The sequence below is a fragment of the Microtus pennsylvanicus genome, chromosome 4 (assembly GCF_037038515.1).
Source record: "Microtus pennsylvanicus isolate mMicPen1 chromosome 4, mMicPen1.hap1, whole genome shotgun sequence".
Taxonomy (NCBI): domain Eukaryota; kingdom Metazoa; phylum Chordata; class Mammalia; order Rodentia; family Cricetidae; genus Microtus; species Microtus pennsylvanicus.
The window spans coordinates 46,640,308-46,660,373 of record NC_134582.1 but is presented as its reverse complement, the minus strand read 5'-3'; positions in this window follow the sequence as shown (position 1 = coordinate 46,660,373).

The following is a 20,066-nucleotide window of genomic DNA, read 5'->3' as shown; positions in this document are numbered from 1 at the left end:
CCTCAGTTTCTTCATCTGTGAAAGGATGACAGTAACAAGGTGCTCGCAGCACTGGGGAGGACCGTGGATTCCAGACCAGCCTGTCCAGAAGACAAAACAAGGGACTGGAGATGCGGTCAGTTGGTAGAGTGCATGCCTTGCCAGAAACCCTGGATTCGATCCCCAACACTAAAACCAGACTTAATGGCCCAAGTCTGTAATCCCAGCACTCTGGACGTGGAGGAGGCAGAGGTGGAGGCCAGGAAAATCAAAAAAATTCAAGGACATTCTCTGCTAGTTCCAGGAAGGCCTGGGTTGCTTCAGGCCTTGAATCGCAACACACAAACAAATAAAGGTTGGAGCCTGTCAAAGGTAGGGCACGTTGTGTTTGTTAAATAACCCTGATTAATAGTAGTATCCCCAAATCTTCAAGACAGGCCTCAGGAGCTGGTCCCTAGCTGACAACTAAAGGCGGCACTTCCGCATAGGCTGCCCTGTTAGCCAAGGGATGGGTACTTCGGGTGGATCTAAGCAAAGATGAAACAGGAGAGTAAGGGTCCACAGTCACATGCCTTCTGACGTAGGTGACCCGGGGACAACCCTCCCACGCAAAGGTCCTGTTTCCTGCCTCAAGATGTTGCCCTGGCTCCTTGTTATTATTTTTAATCTGCCCTGAGTTCTTGGCCTTGTGCTGAGTGTGGGGATCCCGAGGTGAATGTTTCCGCAGTGGGGGAGGCAGCCTCGGGTAATAAGTCCCAAAGGGGTGGCTATTCCGAGCAAGCCCAGAACAGGCAAGCCTGTGTGGAGGGGGAAGCATGGACGTCCCAGGACACTCCAGAGCTACTTTGTGGCTCCAGATTCCCCAATTCCCGACGCTGGCACAGTGGAAGCTGGGCGAGGCAGGTAGCGGGCCCGCAGCAGCCGAGGCAGGGAGGATGGGAGCGCGGGCCAGGCCCTTAGTGGGCCGTGCAGGGTGCGCGCCGAGGGGGTGGGAACACGGAGCGTGTGAGTCACCGTTTCTGGGCCAGGCAGGCGGTGACTGCGGAGCAGGGGGCGCATTCCTGGCTGGCAGGGCGGCCGGCACTAATGTCTTTCCCACATGGCCCAGAGTTCCCCGCTCGGCACGATCACACGGGCAAGACGCTCCCGCGGCCACCCCCGCCCCAGCTGCCTTCTTCCCACAGAACCGCGGAGAGGGAGGGCGGTGGCGAGGCTAGCGCAACTGGGTCTCCCGAGGTGGCCGGGACCCTCGCACGGTGCCGGGCTCCCTGGGAGCTACCGAGGACGGGAGGGACCGCCGTGGATCCTTGGCCAGTCTCAGTCCACCCTGTCCCAGCCTGCACACGGGGGGTGGGGTGGGGGTGGGAGTGTCGGAGAAGCACTGTTGGCGAGATCACCAGTAACTTCGGTCCCCTGGGACCCACGCCGTCACCTCCTCCTCTTCTTCCCGTCGTGTCGTGTGGGCCAAGCTCTGAGGCTGAATGAGGCTGCAACGCATCCGGAAGGGTCTGGGGAGGGTGGTTCCTGGAAGAAGCCACACCCAGTCCCTCATTCCTTGGGTTGGAGGACAGCCCTTGCCAAGGCCAACGGGACTGTGAGCTCTGCTTCCCACGCAGTCGTTGTCCCTGGGCCAGGCCCCTAGGGGGAAACTGAGGCTGCGAGGGCGGCCCACCCAGAGCTCCCTGTTTGTTGGGGGAAGTTGGCGGTTGTCCCTCCAGCTGGGCCCAGAAGCTCTTAATGAGAGTTAAATGTAGGGCGTGAGTCACCTCGGAGGGGGATGGGACCACCCTCAGATGTGAAGGGTGGAATAAGAGTTTGCCACACTGCCCATCCCCACCCCACACCCTCTTCCTCTGCACCACATCCCTTAGCCCTTGGCAGGATGACCCTGTCACTCTCTCCCCCAAAAGATGGCTGTCTCAGAAGTAGGGGCTGTGGGGCAGTCGAGAAACTGCCGATTCCAGGATGGGGCCCAGAGTGCTTAGGGATGGACTAGCACCTGGGAATCTCCTAACTGTGTGACCGGGGGTTTGGTCCTGTGTTGGGATGGGGGCTGGGCAAAGGGCCCAGGCCACCCTGAAAATCCCCCTCCTGGCTGACCACCAGGCTCTGACCACACAGGGTGTCTGTCTTACACCCCCACACCAGGCTCTCTCGGACCGTTTGCAGCCCTCATGACACGGCAGTGTGTGTGCATCCATGCCTCTGTGACTGGGTTGTCTGTCTCTGTCACTGTGTGTATGACTAAATGTGCACTTGAGTATATTTATGTGTGGCTGGCTGCGTCCAAGTGGGCCTGGGTGTTGCAAGGTCTGGGGCGGGAATGTGTTTCCGCATGCTTGTCTCTGTTTATTGGTGTGTCTTTCTGTGTGACTGTGTCAACCTCGCCCTATCCCTTGCTTTTCCTTAGAGCACCCCACTATCACCAAGAGCAGTAGGGTTAGGGAAGGGAGTCTGGGAAGGAGCTGTAGGGGGGAATAAAGTACCACTGTTGCCTTTCTGAAATGGCCAGGCTGGGTAATCAACACGGCGGGTGGGTGTGGACGGTCAGGGGAAAGAGACCCCCCCACCCAAGAAGGGATCCCTGCTCAGCAGTCCCCTCCCTGCTCCCTCTGCTCTCAGCCCAGCACCTCCTGGCAAGAGCTTATTTGCATGGTATTTACATTTCATTTGCATCGCGTTCAATTAAAAACCTGACCAGCTCCCGCCTGCCTGGCGCTGCCTGCCCAGCCTGGTGAAAATGTTGGTTGGGCACTGTCGCATGCCCCCCCCCCATGGACTGACCCATGTGGGAGGGGTCCTCCCTTCCGTGAGATCATCCTAGTCACCCACTCCATGAGTGTAAAAGCTGGAAGGACAAATGGAGAAACGGAGGTCCAGAAAGGTCCACCTTGAGCTCCAGGCTAAGGGCTAGGCTCAGAGGTTGAAAAAGAGTAGCAACAGCTGCCTCTCTATGGAGGAGCTGCTGCTGTAGCGTGGCCAGCACCTGGTGTGCACTATCTCATCACTATGGCACTACCCTTTGAGGTCTGGCCACCCTTGCCTTGTCCCTGTTTTACAGATGGGAATGCCAAGACTGGAGAGAGCGAGCCAAGTCTGCCCAGCTAACTCAGAATTCAAACCTCTGTCATTTTGACTCCAAGTACCTGCTCCAGATGCTAAGGAAGAGCAGAATTACAGAAAGGTTACTGCTGTCCCGGTGAACCTAACTGAAGGTCGTCAGCTCTGGATGGGCCTGCAAGCTGTCCCCTATCCTGGAGCTGGCCCTGTGGTTCTCTTTGCTTAAGAAAGGTAACAACCACACCTAACTCCTGGCTAAAAGGTGGGGTGCACTTGGCCATAATCTTCCTTTTGGAAGACTGGCTTTCTTGGGCTCTAACTCTGTAAAAGGCACACATGGAAGGAAAAGAGCTGAACTAAGACTAGAAGTGAATGAAACCATCAGGTGGGCCCATGGACACACCCAAGGAGCCCTCACCACACTGTCTTACTAGGGAACCTTTGTGGAGCCTTCTCTCAGCTAGCAGAGCTGGGCTCAGAGCTGTCCAGCAACTGAGCTCTGAAAGTACTAGCTGGTGGAGGAGTCCTGTAAGGCCCAGACTAGGTTGCCTCCACTGCCTCCACATGCACACACATACGTACATGCATGCATATATACCAACATATATCCATGTTCATACAATTTTTTTATTTTTTATTTTTTTGAGACGGCGTTTCTCTGTGTAACATTCCTGGCTGTCCTGGAACTTTCTCTGTAGACCAGGCTGGCTTTGAACTCACAGAGATCAGCCAGCCTCTGCCTCCTGAGTGCTGGGATTAAAGGCATGCGCCACCAAGCCTGGTACAAACAGTCTTACGGATAGGCTAGAATATGAGCTGAGAATGCCTGACACTACCCAACTTCTCACTTCTGTACGTCATCAACCTTGGTTACTCTGGGGGAAGGGACACACAACCCATCTCATTTTGGAATTATAATCCACTTTGGAACTAGGAGGGGAAGCACCAGCAAAAGGACCTTCCTCACCCCAGCTACCTTAGGGCTTTAGGGGATTCTTTGTGCCCTGATTCTGGGCCACATTGATTGGTTCTGAAATCGATGTGTGACTTGGATCTAGCCAATTAGGCTGAATCCCAAGGATTTGATTGGGGGAGTTCTCTGACCTGGCAGTTACGGATTTGGGGACCATTACTTTTATTTATTTTTTATTTTTTCCAGACGGGATCTCGTGCTGGCCAGGCTGGCCTCAAACTTAAGGCAGAGCCAAGGATGTCCTTGAAATACTCACCCTCAGGGCTGGGAAGATGGCTCAGCAGTTAAGAGCACCACGTCTGCTTTTTCAGAGGACCCAGGTTCAATTCCCAGCAGTCACATGTCACTCAGACATTCACAACTGTCTGTAATTCCAGTTGCAGGGGATCCCTGAAACATATATACATGCAGGCAAAGTAACAATGCACATAAAATAAAAATAAATAAATCATTTAAAAAATTAAAAAACTGGGCCGGGTGGTGGTGGCGCACACCTTTAATCCCAGCACTTGGGAGGCAGAGGCAGGCGGATCTCTGTGAGTTCGAGACCAGCCTGGTCTACAGTTCCAGGACAGGCTCCAAAACCACAGAGAAACCCTGCCTCGAAAAACCAAAAAAAAAAAAAATTAAAAAACTAAATATTCATCCTCGTGACTCTACCCAACAAGTGCTACTATCACAGGCACAAGCCAGAACATCAGGATCCATCATCATCATCGTGGCCTTGGAAGAGCACTGACCTTGGGGCTGAGAGTGCAGAAGGCTTTAAAGGTTGCATCCGCAGTACCTCTAGAAATATTGTTTAGCCTTGCAGTAAGTCAGTCGGTTAGCTTTTTGCTCGAGCTGTGTGTGCTGGGTTCCGCACTTGCATCCGAGGTCTTGCCAAGATGGTATAGGCTTTGCCCGGTTTTGTCTCCAAGTCTTTGTTCTTTGCTTTTGCCTGGAAGCAGAGTGCCTTCCTCTCATTCTCACTGACCAGCCAGACATTGGTGTGGGAGCCATCTTGTCACCCCTTCTCTGGGAAGCTCACTGCCCTCTGTGCCTTCTCTCTGACTTCACTCTTCTGGAAGACCTGGAACTTCTCACACATGCCACTTGCGGTCTGTGCATACAAGGGCTTTGCAAATTTCCCTCTCTGTCCCAGCACTCAGGAGAATTAGGAAGAGCACCTATAAGTTCCAGAGCAGCATGACTACAGAGTAAGACCCTGTCCTCAAGACAAACAAACAAACAAAATATATTGCCTTTTCTGGCCTCCCACATTATAGTCCCAGCGTGGACTGTGATCCCTAAATGGCATGAGCAGTTTTCTCTCTGGAGGGAGCACAAATGATGCTGTCCCACAGTCAAAAGAAGCTGAGTGTCGGCGTTAAGCAGGCTTGGTTCACATCCCGGTCCATGCCCAGCTCTGGGGACCACTTCTGGGACTTGGTCATGGGAATAAAACTTAAGATGTCAGGCTTGGTGGACAAGCACCTTTACCTATTGAGCATCTTCTTTGTAATCATAAGATCTTTGAAACAGAGTTCAAGGCCAGCCTGGTCTACAGGAGTTCCAGGACAGCTAGGGCTACACAGAGAAAAACTCTGCCTCAAAAATAAACAAACAATGCCGAGCGGTGGTGGCGCACGCCTTTAATCCCAGCACTCGGGAGGCAGAGGCAGGCAGATCTCTGTGAGTTCGAGGCCAGCCTGGTCTACAAGAGCTAGTTCCAGGACAGGAACCAAAAGCTACGGAGAAACTCTGTCTCGAAAAATCCAAAATAAATAAATAAACAAACAAAAATGAATGAATAAATGAATCTTTGAAACCGGTCCCTGCTTCTAGTGTTCTGTCCTTTACGGTATTCTAAGGAAAGATCTCCCTTTGTGGTCCAGGCTGGGCTTCCCTCAGCCTCCTGAGAGCAGGCACTATTGGTCTTGTTTGAAGATGCTGTAGCTAGGCCTTACTTTGCAGGCCTACAGTGGTACTAAGAGACGTGAGGCAGAAGATCCCATGAGCACAGTATTTTGAAGTCAGCCTGGGCAACACTGGGAGCCCATCATATAAATAAGTCATGAATTCCTAGCACTAGGAGGTAGAAGCAGGGTGATCAGGAGCTCGAGGCCAGCCTCAGCTACATAGGTCCAGGCCAGACCTGGCTGTTTGCTCCTCAACACAGCCTGCCCCATACACATTTCCTAAATTTAAAACTGAAAAACGCAAAGCATTGGGCCTGAGGACGCAGCTCATTGGAAAGGAGCTGTTGCCCAGCTTACCCAAGGCTCTGGGGTCAACCCCCAACACCACATACCCCCAAACCTAGAAAAAAGGGGGGTGTTAAGGGCGCGTTCGAGGACAGTCAGGGCTACACAAAGGAACCCTTCTTGAAAAATAAAACAAAAAAGGATTGAATAAACCAGCATGATAAATACTAATACCTACAGTACACGGATTTTGTTTTGTGTTTTCTTCTTGTTGTTTTGAGGCAGGATCTCATAGCCCAGGCTGGACTCAAACTCCCTATATAGCCTCGGATGACCTTTAACGCCTGATCTTCCTGCCTACTCCCCCCCCCCCCCCCCCCCCCCCCCCCCCCCCCCGCTGATCCATCACACCCTGCTCAAAGCCCGCAGATATTATTGGGCTTCCACAGGTACATGGAGCTGAGGATTCAGCCGTGAAACGTCGAGGTCCCCGCCCTGGGAGGAGTGCAAAATGGAAGTTGAGGCAATGGTGACTGCAGCTTGGAGCAGCCAATCAGGAGAGTGGGGTGGCTCTCCCCAGCCTGCCTGAGCTCTCCTCAGAGGTCCAGATCCCCTTAGCCCACACCCTTTCCTTACAAAGAGCCCTTGGTCATTCTCTCCCCTTCCTCCCTTCCCTGTCGTCCCTTCCAGCAGGCGCCTCTCCGAGTTAATCTCCTCGCCCGTCAGGGGGTGACAGGAGGTGTCTGTCATTCGGAGCCGAGGCAGTCAGCCTCGCTGGCTAATTGGGGCGCGGGCGCCCAGAGCACGGGAAATGGCCGGAGGGAAGGAGGGGGAAGGAGGGAAAGGAAGCCGTCCTCACCTCCTCGCAGCCGGCTTGGAGCTGATGCACATGGCTCCTTAGGGGGAAAAGAAAGCTGAGAAGAATGAGCTGTGGGACAGGGCTCTGATCTTGGACAAATTGCTATTCCTCTCTAAGCTCTATATTAATAATAATAACAGTAAACCTTTACAGAGAGTTGTTGCGTAGATCAATATGCCTATTGAAAACCTCCAATGGGATTTTTATAGCAATTAGAATTCTAGCCACACTATTCCCAAGCACCCAAGCACCCTCTTTTACCTCTCCTAAATGCCTCCATCCTCCATGATCCCCCTGGTCCAGACCCTCCAGCCTCACTACTGCTAAGTGCTTCCCGCCTCAGGGCCTTTGCACTTCCCTTTCTGCTCTCTGGAACATTTGCCTCTACCAGGTCCTGAACCACCTTATCCCAAATCACTTACCTCTGGTTACCCTGCAACATCACCCTGTTAGATTAGCCGGTTCCATACACTGACAGACATAATGGGAAACTATTCATTTACATATTTGTCTGTGATTAACTCTTGGAACCTCAGCACTTCAAACGAGGCTTTGTTTATGGAGACCCATAAATAGTAATTAAATAAGTGTAATTTCTCACAGAAATCTAAAAAACTTGCTAGTTCCCCCTTCTAATAGGTTTGTTTATGTGCATGAGTATTTTGCCTGTAGGAATGTGTACCACATTCATCTTCACCACCTTCACGCCTGATGCCCATGGAGGTCAGAAGAGAGCATCAACCCCGGAACTGTAGCTGTGGATGGTTGTGAACCACCATGTGGGTGCCAGGATCTGAACCCGAGTCCTCTACAAACACCACAAGTGCCACTGGGCCATCTCTCCGTCCCCATTCTGAGGTGAGGAAATTGATGAAGGAGATTATGAATTCTGATAATTGGGAAGGAGCCTCAAAACTAGGGGCCTTATGTATGTTAGGACTATGTTCCTGACCACCTGACCAGTTCTTTGGAGGCGGAGGCAATGGGGCAATGCCTTGGGCCCACGCCAGGCTGGCAGGTTTCTTGGGCGCTTCATTTGGCAGCCTAGGGAGTTGCTCCTTGGGTTTGAAACCAATCCTAAATTGCTCTGGGAAAAATGGATGGATGAGTCCTAAGGGGCCTTCACACAGTCCAGGAGGGAGGGGCCAGGCAGGGGTCCACATCTTCCTTTCCTGGTCTTTTTTACCTGGCGAAGTGCTGCCTCCTGACCTGGTGCAATCCAGCCCTTGACACCTTTCTCTTTTCTCCCATGCTGTTCCTACCACACTGAGGCTCCCTGCTCACTGTGCCTAAGTCGCTCAGACCCGTTCTTTAAAGCCTAGCATCTATGCTGCCTCCGCTCGAAAGTCTCCCAGGCTGCTGTTGGTGTGGTGGCATCCTGCCGAGCAGTCAAGTGCTCTATGTCACCCATCACATGGTTGGTGCAAAGTCACTCATTAAGCCTCCTGTCCCTTCATAAATGCAGGTGAACCCACGGTTCTGGAGCTCTGGATCTCTAATTTCCCCCCAGGTATCCAAGCCTAAAATCTCCATGTGGAAGCCGGGCGGTGGTGGTGCACGCCTTTAATCCCAGCATTTAGGAGGCAGAGGCAGGTGGATCTCAGTGTTCTTACAGAGAAACTCTGTCTCAAAACAAACAAACAAACAAATAAATAAAAATATGTCAGAATGTTTTAGGAGGTCTTGACCTGGTTAAAAGTCCAAGCTATACACTAACTTTCCCCCATTCTCCCCCGGATTGCAGCCAGCTTCCTCCTTTCTAGACCTTGATACCACCCACCCCCTTTCTTCCTGCCTTCCCCTCTTCTCCCAGGCCAGCCTATCAGAAGGTGCTATTGGTGGGAGGTGGGGAGAAGCAGACTGGCAACACCTGCAGCAAATGCCTGTTCCCTTCTTACCCTCTGTCCAGAGCTGCAGACCCCATACGCTCTTCTTGCATGCCCGTGTGCATGAATTACTGCAGGTATGCATGCCTGCAAGGTCCCTTAGCTCTCCCGTTGCTTCAGCCCTCTTAAGATGGAATAGGGGTAGGGTGGGGGAGACAGATGAGAAGCTGCCAAGAGTCCTAAGAACCTCCAACCCACGTTGGGGGTCAGCAGAAGGACAGGTAGGGAGGCCAGGAAGTAGGGTGCCAGGGCCTCTGTTCATTCTGATGTTGTGTGAACGACACAAAAAGCAGATACAAATATTATGCAAAATAGAATTTTCTTTTTCTAGTCACCTGTTCTGCGGTGTTCTGAAATGGACTGCAGAACCCAAGGGGAGATATGGACAGGTATCATGGATGCTTTGTGGGCTAGAGATCACACAGGCTCCCTGCTGCCATAGCTCCAGGCTCTGGAATGCAGGTGAAGTGCCTGTCCTTGATTCCAGCGGCTCTGCAGGTGGAGAGGGCACTGGGCTGATCTATCTCCAATGCTTCGGGGACCTTTCAGAGCCATCCATCCATTTAATGGTGTGTGAGACAGATCACAGACTAGCTAAATTCTTCTGTCCTGGCCTCTGCCAGACCTGGGTTTGATTCCCAGCACCACCACTTAATCCTGTGTCCTTGGGCAAGGCAAGTCCCCAAGATGTCTCTGAAACTTCTGTTTATTTGCTCATAAATTAGGAACAATAATTGGACAAAGCCCTTGTGGAGTGTTTGTAAAGACTCTCTAAGTGACCTATGTGGTATGGGTGGACCAGGGCAAGTGCCCGGCCCTGGGTAAAGGCTCTATAAATGGCTTGTTTTTCCTCCCACACACCCAGCACTGCGGACTGAAACCAGGGCCTTCCATATGCTAAGCAAGGCCTCTATCACTGAATGTCATCTTCAACCTTCAACCCTCTTTTTACCTTTTAAGACTCAGTAACAAAGATGAGGATAGCTTCGTCTGTGGTTCAAGCTCACCTTTACTTTACCGTCTTCCTCCCTCTGGAATAGCTGAGATGGTAGATCTGATTAATCACTAACTGGGAGCTCCCAGAAAAACACAGGATCAGGGGAAGAAGGGAGGGTGGTGCACTTGTGCCTCTCTGTATGTGAACATGCATGCACCCTTGGAGAAGTATACTACAGTTATAACTGATATTTACAGACTTGTAGCTCAGAGGTAAAATGCATGCTTAGCATATGTGATGTAAGGCCTTCTTTAAGTTTGACTTTTCAGGGGCTGGAGAGATGGCTTAGATGTTAAGAGCACTGGCTGCTCTTCCAGAGGTCCTGAGTTCAGTTCCCAGCAACCACATGGTGGCTCACAACCATCTGTAATGAGATTTGGTGCCCTCTTCTGGCCTGCAGGCATACATGCAGACAGAACACTGTGCGCATAATCAATCTTTCTTTTTTTAAGTTTGATTTTCAACATCAAAACTGAACTTTGGGGGCTGGAGAGATGGCTCATTGGTTAAGAGCACTGGCTGCTCTTCCAGAGGTCCTGAGTTCAATTCCCAGCAACCATAGGGTGGCCCACAACCATCTATAATGAGATTTGGAGCCCTCTTCTGGTGTGCAGGCATACATGGAGGCAGAATGTTGTATACATAATAAATAAATAAATCTTAACAAAAAAACCTAAACTTTGGGATTTTCTGGGAGCTCCCAGAAGACAAAATTGCACACCCAACAGCAATGACTGTTGAGTTCCAGGCATCTGACAGGGGCTGGGTAGGACCTGGGGTTATTTTCTCAATTCTCCACGTCTGCCTGAGAAGGGCTTACTCATCCCTTTTGGGTAGCAGGAAGTGAGGAAGAGCTCCCTCAGAGACCATCCAGTGATTCTCTTTGTCCCATGTACTGACCTTCACCTTGCAAAGATGGAGACAATGTCAATGGGAGGACTTTCTGCTTCCAGTCAACTGAAAACAAGATCTCAGTGGAGTAGAAGGCCAGGCAGGATAGTGGGGAAATTTTGGTGCAGAGGGAGGTCTGTAGAGGTGGGTGATACAACAATTCTCCCAGTAAGAGTCAACATTTATGAGCATGTTAAGACTTTTGGCTGGGCCTTGTGATCCATGCCTTTAACCCCTAGCACTTGGGAGATATAGGCAGGTAGATCTCTGAGTTTGAGGCCAGCCTGGTCTATATGAGTTCCAGGACAATCAGGGCTACACAGAAAAAACACACACACAAAAACAGGCCTCAAATCCTCATGCCCATTCTCCAGAGTGCATTCTCCAGGGATAATCCATGTGTGCTATTTTATGACCAGTGTTTTTACATCATCATTGTTATCACTACTCCTTTTATTTTAAGTCTATGGGTATTTTGCCTTTGTACAGGTCTATGCACAAAGTAAATGGTTGATGCCTGAGGCCAAAAGAAGGCATCAGATCCTCTGGAAATGGAGTTACAGACAGCTGTGAGCTGCCATGTAAGTTCTGGGAATCAAGCCTGGGTCCTCTAGAAGAACAGTCAGTGCTCTTAACTGCAGAGCCATCTCTCCGGCCCCAAGAGCATGTCCTTATCTGTAGCAGTTTTCCTCAGACTGAAATATTTCATCCTGCAGGGAAATCCATTAAGGAAGGAAGAACTCAAAATAGCTTCAGGAAGTCCCCGAAACTGAGCAGATTCACTAGGCCCCTCCCTCTTCAAGAATATATAAATAGGAAAACTTCATCACAGTTGATTTCAGACAAGTCCAGCCTCCTAGAAGAAACAGAAACAGTCATCAGCTCAGACCAACTGAGCAACCAGGAAAGGACACTCTAACCTGTGAGCTGCCAGATTATGCAATGTTATTTGTTATCCACACTGGAGAGGCCTTTGGTGATGCAGCTGTCTGAGTCATTTCCACTCCTGTACATAACCCTTCACTCCTATTCCTGTAAGGAATCCCAATAAAACTAATTGGGTCACCAAGCTGAACATTGGTGGCACTTTGGTCTGTTGTCAAGTCCCTAATCAAGGTGTGTAGGTGTGAGTATTTGTGTCTTGTGTCTCCCCAGGAAATGTCTGTCACATAGTAGCTCTTTACCAGGCTGTGCAAAATACTTCACAGGTTGCATCCTATTTATCCTTAACAGTGACCTTTTCAATGGCCTGAAACAGGATCTTATATAGCTCTGACTGGCTTTATAGCTGAGGATGATCTTGAACTTGTGACCCTCCAGTCTCTAGTTTATGTGTGTGTGTGTGTGTGTGTGTGTGTGTGTGTGTGTGTGTGTGTGTGATTCAAGTGCTGGATGTATGTTATTATATTACATCTTGTTTGGGCAGGTCTCTGTGGATGCTACAAGCATTCTGTTAACTGAGTAACCCGCCAGATTTCCCTTTCTTCTTAAACCCTTGAGGAAACTGAACAAGACGCTAGCTCAGTCACACACCAGGAGTACCCTAGTATAGCTGTGCCTTCAGCCTCTGACCTACATAGATTCTCCACGCTCTCTGGGGCCAGCCTACACTCAGTTTACCTTACCTGGAATCCAATTCACCTGCCTCTCCCCCTCTTCCTCAGACCTTCTGCCAAACCTAAATCTCCTTCTCTCCCCTGCCAAAATGTTTGCCTTTGGTGGCAGAGGGACCTTTCAAATTTTTAATTTGGAGCTGGAGAGATGGCTCAATCTTTAAGAGCACTGGTTGATCTTCCAGAGGACTTTTGAGTTCAATTCCCAGCACCCACATAGCAGCTCACAACTCTCTGTAGCTCCGGTTCCAGGGGACCTGGCACCTTCACAGACATACATGCAGGCAAAATGCCAATGCACATAAAATAAAAAATCTTAAAACAAAGTTTAAAGTCAGTGCCAAGTGTAGTAGCACACATCCCAGGATTCCAGAGGCAGAAGCAGGAGGATCTCTGTGAGTTTAAGACCTCCAAGACCACTTTGGGCCTATGACCATGCTCATAAAGGCCTTCCCCTACCTTCCACAAGGCCAGTTCTTTTTGAGTCTTGGGATCTTTGCCTTAAATGATCCTCCGAACCAGAATACCTTACCCTCTCCTTTGCTAACTAGCTTTTCCTGGTCTTTCAGGCTTCAGGTCAGATGTCATCTCCTCTGAGAGGTGTATACCCTCCCTGAAGTTTCACACGACCTATTTTAATATCTTCTTAGCTCTTCAGCGATTTATTTGATTATGGTGTTTCCTTGAAAAAGAATCTAAGTTCTGTGAAGCTGGGACAAGACTGTTGTCTTGGTGCCCACAGAGTTTACGCAGTGTCTGGCATTTAGTAGGCACTCAATAAACTCGAGATGTGTGCTTGCTGCGTGGCATGGACCAAGGAAGCACGGAGTGCCTCAGTTTCTTTTTGTTGTTGGCCTTCCACTCATTCCTTTAGCCACACAGAGAAGGTCGGCATGAGATCAGAGATGGCAAAATGCTCCTTCCGGGGGAGAGAGGGCACGATGCCCAACTGAAGATGAGGTCAGCGCAGGAGGCAAGAGCCGCAAAGATCATCTTGGCCAGAGCCCTGACCTGGCCCGACCCAGGATCCCAGATCCGCTGGGGAGGGTGTGCAACCCTGCCTCGGGTGGGAAGCTTCTCCCGGCGGGGCCTCCTCTCCCCTCCCCTCCCTGGGGAGGCAGGTGGAGCTGCGTCCTCATCTTTGTTCCCATCTGGAGCGCGTTTGGCGCGGCGTGGCGGGGGCGGGGCTGCGCCCCCGCGGTGCCCAGAGAGACGGGCCCGCCCGCTTATCTGATCTGCAGCTAATTGAAACTCCCTGCTCGCGAAGGTCAGCTCGGTCCCCTGACAGCTGCCGAGCCGAGCCAGGCCGGATGGAAAACCCGGGCTGTGCAGGGCCGACGGGGCGCGGGGGGAGGGGTTGAGGGGGGGCTGCTTCTGCCGCAAAGTAGACAAAGGCGGCCCCTCCCTCCTCGCGCGCACTGCTGGGGGTCGTCGGAGGTAGCGGCCTTCGCCCTCAGCCTGCGGGGCGCTCCAGCCAGAGTCACATGGCTTAGGGCTACAGAGGAGGGGGCGCCCTTAATCCCTGCGCGCCCGCCCACCCTGCTCCCACGGCGGGGCCCGTCTGGGGTCTCTGGGAGAGTCACCCCCAACTTCCTGCCCCCACCCCGCCTCCACGCCCCGGCTCTGAGACTTCCTGCCTCCCCGGCTGCGGGCAGCTTAAACTGTGGGAAGCTGTTGGGGCCGGGGTGACCCGGTCCCCTCCCCCTGTGCGCTCGACGGGGCGCAGGGGTCCGGGAGGAAGTGTGCGCAGTGGGGGGCACCGCCCGACTCCCGGCAGTCATCCGGTGGGGCAGGTGCGGCCTCAGTCCTGCGACGGAGGGCAGGCCGGCCTGTTGCTAATGGTGCTGCAGCGAGTGGACGGGAAAAGACACCACTGGGGACACGTTTCCAGGGTTCCGGGTGCGGATGTTGCGAACGTCCACAGCTCGGTCTGGCCCGTCAATCCCCAGGCAGGCCCGGGCGCTGTGTGCAGCCTGTTCGGGTTCCCTCACCTGCCGCCTATGCGCCTAGGCAGGGCTGCTGGAGATCTCAGGATTCCCTCGCAGCCTCCAACCTGAGCGCGCTCCCCTAATCAGAACCTTTGCAGTTCCAGCCTGTAGGAAAATGACCCCAACAACAAATTTTTAGAACCACTTGGCAAACACCGCGTTAAGCAATTAAACGGACTTTGAAAAGTATTTAAACTGCACAGATCCATTTTGCTGATGAGCAAGCTGAGGCACGGAAAGGCCAGGACTTGACCAGTGACACAGCTCCTAAATCAGCTAGGCAGAGCTAGGCTCTGACGCTAGATCTGGTCCTTTGAGCTCTCTTGGCAAGGACTGCGGAGTTGTGCACCAAATATAGGTCGATTCCCCAGGGCATCCGTAAGTGCGGTGAGCCCCTCGGCAAGAGCCGCACATGTTCCTATCTTGGTGTTGGGCACGTGTTTCATGGCGCAGTCCCGCGTGCCAAACGCGGGGGGGGGGGGGCGCAGAGCATAGCTGAGCGCACTGGCGCCCAGGTGCTATATTCCGGGTTGGGACTCAGCAGTCCTGTGGAGGGGCCTGAGCTGCGGGCAGGGCGGAGCGGGGGCGGAGAGCTCGGAGCTGAGTCCACGAGGGCCACGGCGCCTGGGAGGCCGCAATCCGGGCGCCTGCAGCCGGCGAGGCGCGGGGTGACGCGCGGGGGCCCAGCTACCGTGACCTCCTCCGCGGTTGCCATGGTGACCGTGCACTATAAATAAAAAAAAAAAGAGGAGGAATTTCAAACCCGTTTTCTACGGAGCTTGGCGGGAGGGGTGGGGGAGGTCTCTTTGAATCGAGTTTCCCATTTCACCTTCCCAGGCGGCAGGAGCGCTTCCCCCGCAGCCCAGCCGGGAAATTGCCGCCCCTCACGCCGCGTGGCGCCCCCGGAGGAAGCTAATTAGCGCAGCCCGGGGAGCTGGAGACAGGGGACCTGGCCCCGGGGAGGCAGGGCCCGCCTTTTGTGGGGAGGGGAAAGCGCCTACAAATTGCCCCCCCCCCCCATCTCTCTAAGGCGCGCGCTCAGCCCAGCGCGGGCCGGGGCACGGGGCGCAGGCGGGAGGTCGCATCTGCAGCTTTGGCGCAATGAATCAGGCACGGCCGCCGCCGCCGCCGCCGAGTGCGTCTGGCATCCGGAGTCTCCCGGGATCGAAAATAATTTGGGCAAAGCGGTGGGAGGTGTGTGCGCGCGCGTTCCGAGGGGAGGGCGGGGAAGCAGGCCGGGCGGGGTGCGCGGGGCGGGGGGAGGTGCCATCCGACAGCCCCGCTGTGGTGAGAACGGAGTTGACACTTCTTTCCTTTCCACTTACTGCGGCAAGTACCGCGAGGAAGCTTAACCCTGTCGCTGCTTGGAGTAGGAGACTCGGTGCAAGCGCCCTCCTGAGGGCGATCAGGGCCGGGGTCAGGGTGCAGAACCCTTTGGCATGGGGTCCTTGCGGCTTGCTAGGTCAGCTCTCTGACTCCTCAGACTGGCGCTCCCACCTGGACATTCCTCCAGACATCATCTTGAATGCTTTTCTCAATATTTCCGTTTTTTCCTTTTCCAGATTCGGCTAGTGTCAACGCTGTTACCTCAGTTTCCCTACTTTTCCAAGACAGCGGTGTTTTCGTTTTTATTTTCCAGCTTTCTTGTCAGGAACCCTCGTTTGGGGATAATCTGCCTCGGGCCTTTGGCAGTTAAGAAACTGCAGGCTTCTGAACCAACTCTCCCATCTAGTGTCCCTCAACAACCGACTCTACCCAATCTAGTGTCGCTCATTATGGCTCAAAATGGCCGGGTTCCTGTTTTTGCTTCTGATGACAGAAATGTCACCGCTGCTGCTTTAAGCACGCCCGGCGGGAACTTGGTTTGGAGCGAGAAGCTGGCGCCCAGCCCTGCGGAGCTGCTTGCCGCAGTTGGGAGGGGGTAGGCAGCTGCCCAGTCGGCCTGGCTGAGGTCAGCCTTTGTCTTCACACCTTCCTGCCGGTCAGCCTGCCCCTGTCCACTCTCCGAAAACTCTGCAGGTTGCTTCCCTCAAGTGTGGCTCAGGGGAGTGAGTCTTCAGAACCTTGTGTCTGCTTGGCTCAGGGAGATGGCAGTAGAGGTGGGAAGCTCCTATCTTTTCCTTCCCGCCCCTATTCTTCTAATTGGGAACGTGTCTGGAACCCATAGATCTTTGGTTTAGTACTGAGATTTGGTGGTACCCAAATCTCAGAGCACCTTCTGCTTTAAGTCCCCCCACACATCAGGACTCCCTGGGACTGTTTCAGCATCTCCCAAGAGGCCACCCTTATGAGCCTGCTGATATGGGTTGGTCCTGCGGTGGTCCTAGTGTTTTCTGAGAGGCATGCTGGGAGTACTCAAGAGATCAATGGTTCCGGGATCAAGCACATTATTGCATAAATCAGGGAACTGAGCAAACGAACAGACTGTTGAGGATCTCTCCTTAAGTTAGGGACTCTGGCTGGAGAGAAGGCTCTGTGGTGAAGAGCACTGACTGCTCTTCCAGAGGAACCAGGTTCAGTTCCCACCACCTACATGGCAGCTCATACGTGTCTGCAGTTCCAGTTCCAGGGAACCTGACACCCATAGCACCGAGGCACATGGAAAAGTGTGGGCTCGGGAGGCACCGAAGATGATGGCCAAGGGGCAATGTCTTTTTGGCCTGTGACTTTTGATGGAGCCGAGGTGATCCCGTGAATCCTGGGCCATGTCCTAAATAAGTTCCCTTCCTGCTACACACAGTGAGAACATGGTGGTCTAAGTTGGTGAAGTCTACACTCAAGTTTCAGGTGAGCAAGGTCCCGTCCCTGTTGCTTGTCATCGTGTGAGGATGACACATGATGAACTCCTCTCCAGTGTCCGCCTGCCTGTCAGATTCTTGCTGTCACTGCTGCAGAAGAACTGGCAGAATGTCTGGGCTTTGTGAGTCAAGAGCACCGTGGTGGAGCCCCAACGCCTGTCTTAGAGTACATCCTAATAAATCCTAGTACTACCAAAAGAGCGGTGCTAGGGGGAGCGGGCTCAGGGTCAGAGACAGACGGCTTCGTATGAAAAGCACTTGTTGGACAAGCATGAGGACCCCAGCTTGGGTCTTCAGCATTCACACAAAAAGCCAGGTTTAGGCCAAGTTTGGCGTCTCACAGCTTTAGTTCGGGAGTTAGAAGCCAGAGGCAAATCGTGTCTCTGAGTTCAAAGTCAGTCTGGTCTATGTACTGAATGTGATCCTATTTCAAAACCTTTTTTTAATTTATGTGTATGTGTGCTTCTGTGTATGTGCACTGGGGAGTAGTGTGTATGTATGTCCAAGAAAGGCCAAGAAAATCCGTCAGATCCCTCGGAGCTGGGGTGACAGGTGGTTGTGAACCGCCCAGTGTGGATGCTATGAATTGAGTTCTGGTCTTCTGCAAGAGCATCGAGCACGTTTAGCCACTGACTGTCTCTCAAGCCCTGTTGATTTTGACATAGAACCTTGAAATGTAGCACCGAACTGTGTAGCCCAAGCCTGACTCAAACACACACTGTGTCTCTCTTTCTCTGAGACTTCGGTCTTACTATGTAGCCCTGGCTGCCCAGGCACTTGCTGTGAAGACCAAAATGGTCTCAAATTCAGAGATCTACCTTCTGCTATCTCCCAAGTGCTGGAATTAAACGTGTACAGTCATCTGGGCAGTGGAGTTGCACGCGTTTAATCCCAGCACTCAGGAAGCAAAGACAGTGTGTTTGAGGCCAGCCTGGTCTACAGAGCGAGTTCCAGGACAGGCTTCAAAAGCTACAGAGAGGGGACTGGAGAGATGGCTCAGTGGTTAAGAGCATTGCCTACTCTTCCAAAGGTCCTGAGTTCAATTCCCGGCAACCACATGGTGGCTCACAACCATCCGTAATGAGGTCTGGTGCAGACATACAGACAGAATATTATATACATAATAAATAAATATTTAAAAAAAAGAAGAAAAGCTACAGAGAAAACAAACAAAAAACCCTAAAACAAAACAAAACAAAAAAGTACAGTCATTTGAACTTGTTTATTTATTGTATGTCTGTGTCTGTGTATCCATGTGCCATGGCACGTGTGAAATCCAGAGGACGATTTGTGAGAGTTGGTTCTCTCCTACCATGTGGGTCTGGGGATTGAACTCAGGTCGTTAGGCTTGGCAGCAAACACCTTTTCTTGTTGGGCCATCTTGATGGCCCTTGGCCTTGAGTTTGAGTTTGAACTCTCAATCTAAATGCTGGGATGAGGATTATCATTGTTATTTATTAAATGATTCACTCATATACTTATTATTTATAAACAAGAGCAGTCAGCCGGGCAGTGGTGGCACATGCCTTTAATCCCAGCATTCGGGAGGCAGAGGCAGGTGGATCTATGGGAGTTCGAGACCAGGCTGACACCGAACTCACAGAGATCTGTCTGCCTCTGCCTCCCGAATGCTGGGATTAAGGATTAAAGGCATGAGCTACCACTACCCAACAAACTTGATTTCTTTTTTTAAATATTTATTTATTTATTATGCATACAATATTCTGTCTGTGTGCAGGCCTGAAGAGGGCACCAGACCTCATTACAGATGGCTGTCAGCCACCATGTGGTTTCTGGGAATTGAACTCAGGACCTTTGGAAGAGCAGGCAATGCTCTTAACTGCTGAGCCATCTCTCCAGCCCCAAACTTTCTTTTTTTTTTTTTTTGGATTTTTTTGAGACAGGGTTTCTCTGTAGCTTTTGGTTCCTGTCCTGGAACTAGCTCTTGTAGACCAGGCTGGCCTCGAACTCACAGAGATCCGCCTGCCTCTGACTCCCGAGTGCTGGGATTAAAGGCGTGCGCCACCACCGCCCGGCTCCCAAACTTTCTTAAAAGACAGAATCTTGCCGGGCGATGGTGGCGGACGCCTTTAATCCCAGCACTCGGGAGGCAGAGGCAGGCGAATCTCTGAGTTCGAGACCAGCCTGGTCTACAGAGCTAGTTCCAGGACAGGCTCCAAAGCCACGGAGAAACCCTGTCTTGAAAAAACCAAAAAAAAAAAAAAAAGACAGGATCTTGCCCTGCAAGAGCCAGGTGTGTTCAAGTGCACACAAGGCAGAGGCAGACGTCTCTGGGAGTTCAAGGACAGTTTGATCTACATAGTGGACCCCAACTCAAAAGAAAAAAAAAGAGGCATAGGGAAAAAAAGCAACCCCACCAAGTTGTCCCCTGACCTCCACATGGGTGTGCCATTGCACACACACGCACCCCTGCACAAACACCCAAGTAAAATTAAAAAGGGGCCTGGAAAGATTCAGTGGTTAAAAGGCTAGCCTCGAACTCACAAAGATCCACCTGCCTCTGTCTCCTAAGGGCTGGGATTACAGGTGTGTGACACCACCGACCAGCGTAAGAATGCTTTGTTTCCCGCTTTTCCCAGAAGACCCAAGTCTATTCCCTAGTACCTGCGTTTGGTGACTCACAAACACTTGTAACTTTAACTTCAGGGAGATCCAGTGCCTTTGGCTTCTTTGAATACCTGCACTTACTTGCAAAGACCCACAAAATGGGAAATAGGGCTGGGGAGACAGCTCCAGGGTTAAGAACACTGACTGCAGTCAGGTGGTGCTGGAGCACGTCTTTAATCCCAGCTCTCGGGAGGCAGAGGCAGGCGGA